General features: G+C 40.9%; 1 protein-coding gene across 1 annotated transcript in view; it reads right to left on the bottom strand.

Moving 5' to 3' along the window:
* TTLL5 (tubulin tyrosine ligase like 5) overlaps positions 1-9,027 on the bottom strand; it is a 127,244-nt gene that overhangs the window by 109,424 nt on the left and 8,793 nt on the right.

Below are 9,027 nucleotides of genomic sequence, written 5' to 3'. Positions count from 1 at the left end.
AAGTTTAAAAAAAAAAAAAAACAGCATAATCTTTCACCATATTTTTCTCAGCTTTAACTATACATGAAGTTAGAGCAGTTGGCAACAGAACGTAGCTTGAAAGCTTGGATTCCCTTTCCACAAATTTCCACAGCTTAAAATATTAGTATTTCTTTTCAGTTTAACTGTAAGTTTCCTGGATTTAGCTCTTCTGCTTTGAAAATACTAACAATCCTATTATGTATTTGATTCTTAATCAAGACTTCATCATCTCCACCTTAACAATCACCTTTCAGCAGCATACTGAAAGCACCTGTTGGTAACACACTTTCAGCCAGGTCCTGGAAGACAAAGCATAGGCAGCAAGCTATTTCAGAAAGTCAGAGCTCCTTCAGTACTTTCAAGCAGTGCACAATTAGTCTCACTGCACTTCTGTTGTTGTCGGTGCTGTCAATTATGTACGTAATCAGAAACATGAGAATATCAACCCCTAGCAGATAACTTCTAAACAGCAGTTTGTTAACTTTCAAAGGCTTGCATTAACTTCCTTCTACAGAGACCATCCTGATTCATTAGTTGGTCTGAGTAGCATTCCCTAAGAAAGATGTTATCATAGGATTTACATTTCCATAGGAATTGATGATTCAGAAGAGATTCCAGTGTACTCGTATTGTACTGTACATAAATACAGGACTGGCAATAGCCCAAACCTCTTACAAGAAATCAGCACTTGCTTGGAATGGCAGAGCATTGCTATCACTAGTTACAATTACCTTCAGCACTTCACAGTTCCTCAGCTTTTTATATAACACGTCACTGCACTTCTCTTCCAAAGCAGTAACAAGGCTAAAGTAACAGTGAAGTTAAGTAAACAGTAAAGTAACAAGGTAAAGTACCTGCTGCACTTGGTCCCTCCAGGAAAGAGACTTGTATGCTACAGAATGTCTTGCTCCAACAAAAAATTAGAAATTTTTAGATACAGTAAGGTCGGAGGAACAGGCCAGTAAGATTGGAAAGCAGGAAAAATTCAGTGTTTGTAAAATCTTCTTGCAGAACTTCCTGAGACTAGAATAAGCTTTTATTAAGTCTTTCAGTCTTTCAGAGGATGATCAAGCTTCTGTCCATGTCATTAAAAAGCACCAGTAACCCTTTATAGACCCAAACCTTGAACATTTATCAACTAAAAGATAAGGGCCAAGATCCTATAAACAGTTTAAAAACTATATGGGAAGGTGTCACAGAAAGTAAAGGCCAAGTCTGATATTTTCCCTGTAACACAATTTACCATAAGCACATGTTGCAACATTCTGTACAAGCTGTTTTCCTAAGCACTAAAGGCTCCATGCCCAGGTATCTCATATTGCTATAATCCAGCCAAACAGTGATGAAGGCACAAATAACTGAAGCCAGGTCATCATCCGCCAGGATAGGACTGTTTCCTAGCCAAAGTATTACTGGTAGATGCTGCTATGTGGGAGCCTGCAGTCAGCCAGGAGTCCAAGAATACTCTGAAATTACAGGCCAATGTATCCACACAGAGAGGCGCATCTTCAGCCAAAGGAGGCTATTTTATCAAACAAAAATCTTCAAAGATGCCATCTTGTGCTCACTACCACCCCCCACCCCCTTCTTGCTCTGCTTCAGGTCACTCTTATTTTCCCCCTGTACCAATCCTGTCCAAGCCAGGAACTACACAAAATGCTTTGTGTTAAAGAAAGCCAACACTCGCTGTTCTGTATTGCTGGTAGGTAAACTTGTGTGTTCTGCGTGGTTCAACTGCTAAATTCGCACTGCTTTGAATTCTTAAAAAGAATTTTCCTGTAGGACTTGAAAAAGAAGAAAAAGAAAAAAAAAAAGAAAAAGAAAAAAAAGGTACTAGGAACAGTTGAATTTTCCACTACTAATTAGACAAAACTGTCACTTCAGCGCAGTGCAAGCAGATGTGCTATTTCTTCTATCTCATGTAAAATGTAAGTTCTTTCTGCTAAGAATATGAAATCTTACAGAGATGGTCAAAAACGGAATTTCTGCTGCTCTACATCCACCATCAAAAGGATATCTGCTTTGTTTTGGTTTGAACTCAAATTTGTTTTTTCCATAACACAATTTCTCAAGCACAAGTTTTCATTTGACAGTGGCTGTTGATGGGGGATGGGAACAGACAGAGGAAGAAGGAATAGTTCCCTACCACAGCACTAGCATGGGTCACCTCTGTGCTATGTATTGTGGTGCTTTCACACTGACAGGTAGCTCAGCTCTACCATACCACTTTCTCCCAGCTGCTCTTACATTTTTTTCCTTTCTTAAATCTGCTCTCCCAGGGGTCCCTTCTGGAGCTGGCTCTGATCTGACATGGAGGAGCTAGCTGCTGTATTCTGCTCACAGAGGCCACCCCTGCAGCACACTGCTACCAAAACCTCGCCACATAAGCCCAATATGACATCACACACATGCTATTGCTCACAGATGTAACTGTATTCACTGCTCACACCAAACAAGTGAGAGAATCACTTTCAACAGCTTGTTTCCCTGGCCTTGCTACACTACCATTCTCTCAGACTCTCCCCTTCTGATGAATCTTGCTTTTTAAAAACCTGAGGAAAGAGATAAGTTAACAAAATTAAGGACACCTCCTAGCATGATATACAAGAGATTAGATTCCAAAAGCTTCTAGACAGAACCATTCTGAGGGAGCTTCTTCCCCAAGACTGCAGCTGGAAACAAAAAAGGTTAAACTGAGGTTGACTGTGCGCTCTTCAGTTTCCACTCAAATTGCTGCCAGCAATCCAGCCTCCTGGGCAGAAGCAGCAGCAATCACATTACAAACAGCCCTTGCAGCCTTCACTCCTTCCACTGCACTTTCTCTTTCCTCAGGACAGAGTAGATCCCCTTCAATACTGAATTTAAAACCAGAATAGAAAAGCGGCGCTCATATACTCAACAGTTCTAACAGAACACACCTTCTTGCATCTCACCTGCCAATCACAAAGGTACACGCCAGCTCAAGCCAAAGGCAAAAACTAGTCCCCTTTACCCGCAACTGCACAATGCTCACCTTCAACAAGAATGCATTTGCCTTCCCGTTGGCTGCATTTTCCACTGGACCACAGAAAGGGAAAGAGCAATCAAAAGCAAGCAGTGGCAGGATGGTAGTAGTGGCAGCAGCTAGTCTAACCAGCAGGAACAAACACACAAAGGGAGAAACCCTTACTAATACCTTCAGAGGAATCCAGGAAAATCTGCAGTCACCAGGTTAACACTAAATTACCCAGAGGTATCCCAGCCCTTTGCCTCCCTCTCACGCAACACACTTCCCTTGTCAAAAATCACCTTTGGTATTGAGATATTGAACCACTACTGCCCTCTCTTCCCACCATGTAGCCCACCTACTCCACAAGTGACGTGCACAATTTCTGCCCCTTGACCCAACAATTTAACACACACACCACAGAGCCTGCACTTACCTCCAAAAATTCCCAAATTCACCATACCACCCCAAAGTTTTACTTGCCCCAACTCTCATCCTTACACTGCCCTAGTATAAACAGCCTACCATTCAACTACCACTCATTCAGGCAGGAAACTACCTGAGGGGTTGCACATTGCTCTTATTCTCAGTACTCCTCCGGGAAGTGAACTGACCACAAGGTGAAGTTTGTCAGATGCAAGTCAATTTGCAAATACATAAACTGGATCATTAAATATTTACAGAAGTGGTTGCACGGGTTTGCATAAAACTTGGCAGCTCTGGAACACTTGAGACATCTAGCCAGAGCCTGGGAAAGGAGGAGGAGAAGAGAAAAGACCCTGGAGTGGGAGAAAGGAAAGAATACTTAATCCCTTTTCTCTCAAACAAGTGCTATAGAAAAAGCACACATTACGACAGTCTTTTCCATGACTACACACAGAGCTCCTGCCTAAATGTCCTGGAAAAACACCAGTACAGTGTTTCTATAAGCACGCGCCTCACATTTTATACTTGGAGTCACTTCCTCAATCTATTTTTCCTCCCCTTCCCCCCTCGGCCTCCAGTAAATAGATTCTAGCTTCCCTGTTAGTATACTGGCTGCCATTTTGCTTAGGGAATAGGCCACACAGAAGTTTGTTTGCACCACTGGTTGCCTCATTCTCTCTACAGTTCTCATGAACTGCTGCTGAGGTCAGGACCAAAAGAACCAAGCATCCCTGAGGTAACTGTTCAACAGACAAGAACCCATAGAGAACATCACAATCTCTCATCAACAACATTATTTATTTAACAGCATCTATCTGATACATCAGTTAGGAAGAGAGCAAGAATAGACAGCACACCTTGCAAAAGATATATAATTTAAAAAAAAAAAAAAAGGGAAGTTTACTACTCCTAATGGCAGTTTCCCAACCAAGATAGATAAAACGGTGCAAGGAGTTCTGTGTTAAAGAACAAGATCCAGGAGCAATCTTCCCAGAACAGGCAGGGAAAGAAAGTACTTGGGGGTTGTGTTTTTTTTTTGTTTGTTTGTTTTGTTTTGATGATTTTAAAAAATATGTTCAGAACAAATTTGTGAGTTTCAATGCACACACTGTCCTTAGCAGGTTTGTTGAACCAAAGAAACGTAACGTATCATTTCAAGGGTGACCGTGCACTAATGAGGTTGCCCAGAGAGGTTGTAGAGTCCCTATGCATAGAGATGCTTAATGCTCAGATGGTTCTGAGCAACGAGATCTGAGTGGCCCCACTTGCACAAGGGATTTAGACTAGATGATAACCAGTCTTCCAATCTTGACCACACTGACAAAATGGCACCTGAGATGGAAGTGTGGAACTGAATTACTCCATGAGGAAAAAAATTGAACCCACTGACATTCATTGATGCTTGCTGAACATCTGTTGAGACCAAAGAGTGGATGTGAACATAGTAGACAGTGGGTGGTGTGTTTCAGCTGTGGCAACAGCAAGTCACCTCCTCTGGTGCAGATTTTTACAAGCGCAGCATACAGGCTCTTCTTCATCACTGGGAAAAATGCAGGACTAATGGCAGCGACTATGTTGAAAAATAGAGCAAATTCTCAGCTACAAAATACTATGAAGTAGTGCTCTTTGTATCTGTTGTAGTTTCCACATGAATAAATAGAAGACATTACTTTTGGAACAAGCTATGTATATACATGCATATGCAGTATATATACACATAAACGTACAAACACAATATGTATTTTTATGTAAAAGTAATGTTACATACATATTGATTACACACCCCCACTGCGTTACAAACAGTGGCAGCTTTATGCTCAAATACTTAATTTTACACAAGCAAATTTAAGGTAAACAACAATCTAAAATGAGCTAACGGGTGTGTGTATACATACGATTTTCTCAATAAAAATGTACTATCAACTATGTGCAGATGGATCTATCCTTCCCTTCGGTCATTCAAACCCTGCTTCTCTTAACAGAAGGAAGGAAGCAGTAGAAGCCCTCCAGTCTGTATGCACTAACTCACTGGCCCAAAGCTCAGAGGAGGTGCCTAATGAAACACTGCTCCACAGCTTCCATGCAAGGTGATGTCTATCTAAGTGGTTGCAGTTTACTCCCAAGTGCCCATGTAGAAACAAAATCCATTCTTCCAGCTGCAGAGGTCTGACAGGAGTTACTGCAAGGAGGGGATCAGGCTGTGCAGCACACTCTGATCTAAGCACAGCCTGTGAGGTAATGTGAATTTCTTGGCTCATAGCAAACACCTGAATTCCTTGGAAACCACAGGAATCCAGCACAGAAAAGGTAAATATCCCAGTGGAGCCAGTGCTAATTAGGAAGCCAGGCTACCGAAGGAGGGGTTCTGTCATGGGGTGGTGGGAGCTCAGGCAGCAGGAAGGCTGCTCATGACAGCACTGGGAAGCCCAGCTGCCATGAGTGTCTCAAGTCACCCTGGAAGGTTTCCTCCCCAGCTGCTGCTCCTTGGAGGCCTTTGCAAGAAGGCTTGGTTTTCAGCTCAGTGTTGCTTTTTTTTTATTATTATTATTATTATTTCCTGATCTATTTTTTCAGTTTCAGTGTAAACATGACTAACAAATTCCCACTGGATTAATGCCCTTCAAGCCACTTAGGCTCTGAAGTGCATCAAATCTTGCAGCTTAGGCAAGAAAGAGGCTACGGAGAAGTATCCTGAAAACAGAGACATTTCACTATGAACTACTACCATGTGTCAAGGCCCACTCTTTCAGCAGGCACTAAGCAAGACAGGATCAGACTCCTTTCCATCTCACATGGAGATATCTAGGAAAAGGGGAAAAAAATCACATGGGAGACTGAGAAGCACCTCACCCCTAGTTGGTAACATGGGCAAGGAGCAGCCCGTACTGTTGGAGGGAGCACTCCCCACATCCTCTTCACTTCAAGCACAATAGGCTTGCTATTCTTTGAAGTATGCCCCTCCAAAAAACCACACAATCCACCAATTCAACAGCTGCCATAAGAACAGCCTTGGGGCTTCCACCTGCTAATGACCATGTAACTATTCCTTGGGTATGGTGAGTCAACTTTAAAAGCATTTTCTGAGGTCAGCCTCTAATTAAGACTCTAGTTTATTAATACTTCACTTCCTATTCATACTAGAATTTAAAAGGTACAGCAATAAATATATTTTATCACATATTTTAAGAAGTCAGACAAAACAACCTAGATTTTTAACATAAGATCAGATGATTGAGTTATACACTTGGGCAAACCTGAACTAAGCTTATCAAGAATATCATTCAATCTAGAATATATGCTTCAGTTGGTCAATTCAAATCTATAGCTTCAATGCAATGCAGAGTTCTCCAGGCTGCCAAACACAGATGATCAATTTAGATGATGGCAAGACCAGAAAGGTTATATTGTAATGAAAAACTGAAACACAGAACCCATTCATGCTACCCTTCCTAATAAGTCTCCAGAAGTCTGATATCTGATGATTATCTAAGATTACGTAGTAAGTACTGCTTATTCTGTGAGGGAGAAAGTAGGTAGGTTGCTACAAAAGGAAGCTGACATGGGCACTGGCAATATGCTTCCAGAAGATAAAGGACAAGAAGTTCTACAGTCAACATCTGCCAAAAAAACTGCCTTGAAAAAGAGAACTTAAACCACAACAAATCAAGCTGTTATTCAGTATTTCAAGTACAAATCAACCAGCAAGAGCTGAAAGCTTTGCTATGTATCTCTGAATATATAGCCTTCGTATCTCCTTCAAAGGAAATTTTCACTCTTTCACAGTCATCCAGGCTGTATCCATAGCCCCTTTCTTCTTCTTGGCATTGAGGCCTCATGTTCCTGTCTAGATCACAACTTGGCAAGTCTAGCTATGCCAAGAGAAGCCAAGCCTAGGGAAGTATCTAGCTAAATATCAAATCACAAACATACAATATCAAATCTGTCCCTTTGCAAAAAGATCATGCATCTTATGATTCCGATAGCACTTCTTTTCTAGTAGAGGTTCCAATAGTAGTCAGTACTTCAGTTCCTGAAGTAGTCAGGTTCCTCTCATGTTAGAAATATGCAAAGCCTAAGACTGGAGGGAAATATTACCTCTCAGACAAGCTAGAAGAAGGAAATAGGGGGGAAAAAAGAGAGCATTTCAGAAGAGCAACCCAGAAAATGCCACTCCAACTACACTTCAATGACTACCTATGCTTTCAGAAAGCAAAGACCATATTCACTATTGCAGGTCTCTAAAACAGATTGCTTTGTTCTGTTGGTGGGTTGCCCCTCAGATTCCTTTAATGCTGCCTTTTATATGAGGCCCATTACCTCCCTGTTCTCTGCTACATATTACTCTCTCAAGCACTGTTTTTTTCTGAGTAGAAAGTAGCAACTAGGTTCTTCTCCCAAAGGTTAAGGCATTTCCGCCCCCTCCTCACAGAAATTTTGTCCCAGCCTTAAACCAAAGCATTACACCACATGAGGCAATAAAGGGGTCTCCCCCAGCACTTAACACCACAGTGTTAAATGGTAGGCCAAGTGCTAAACAGGAAGCCAAAATCCAGTAGCACAGAGATCTTCACCTCCCACCAAGAATCTGAATTTGGAAATCCAAAGGATGGGAAAAATCCAAATCACTAAAATTGAAGACCACTAGTGCCACCTGCAGGACACACAGAACAGCCCACATCAAGTTTCCTGTTGGGAAAAAGGCATTTTTGGCAGATAAGCCTTCCTCCTCGGAATCTTCACTACCTTTCTTAAATTCAAAAGAAAGTTGACCTCTACCAGGGAAAGGATGACAAATTAGCTAAGTTAAAACATTTGATAGTGTAGAAAATACAAATGCTGACATAAAATTTAAAATACAATTTGAAAGTATTTAAGATTGCAAAGATCAACAGGTTTCTAAATGTTTTTTAATTTATCATTATATAGAAACTGAAAAGGTTTCTCTTCACCTTATATGCTCCTATACCGAGAGAATGAAGAAGGGGCATGAAGAGTACAAAATGGATTCAAGAAGAATCTCATCTTTAGAATCAATACTTCAATAATGGTGTGTGGCCATTCCACTATCTAAAGTTGAAAATCTGCTTTATTACTTCCTTATGTAATAAAATCCCTCACTAAAGACCCCCTAATCTATATAAAGAAAGCTCACTAGACAAAGTGCAATGAAATATAACATACTTAAAAATTTTTTTGCAGAATGCCAGAAGTAGCACTTCCCTCTCTTATTTGCCACTAGTTCAGAATTAGAGAAGGAAGCCAACATGTCTGTTGATCAGAGTGCATGTACACTGAGGAAATAACAAACCTCCCCTACCTGGCCAATCCTTCCTCATAGAGATAGATGACAAGTGGATCATAGGATGTAACCAGAACATACAGGCGCACATCAAATTTGAAATCTGAAATGAAGTTGTCAGAAGTCAGTGACTGCAAATACCTTTCATATATCATAACCAGTTGAGAAAATACAACAGACTTTAAAAGCAATGGGAGGAATAAACCATTACCTGCTGCTGACATATGATGCTTGAAGCCTTTCTAACTGAAAAGCTTCCCAATTTCAAGGAATTTTCCATTTACTTTTTTTTTTT

Source organism: Meleagris gallopavo, chromosome 5 (genome assembly GCF_000146605.3).
Source record: "Meleagris gallopavo isolate NT-WF06-2002-E0010 breed Aviagen turkey brand Nicholas breeding stock chromosome 5, Turkey_5.1, whole genome shotgun sequence".
In the NCBI taxonomy this organism is placed as follows: Eukaryota; Metazoa; Chordata; class Aves; order Galliformes; family Phasianidae; genus Meleagris; species Meleagris gallopavo.
Note: the sequence above shows the minus strand (reverse complement) of the source record. Positions and strands in the feature narration are given on the sequence as shown.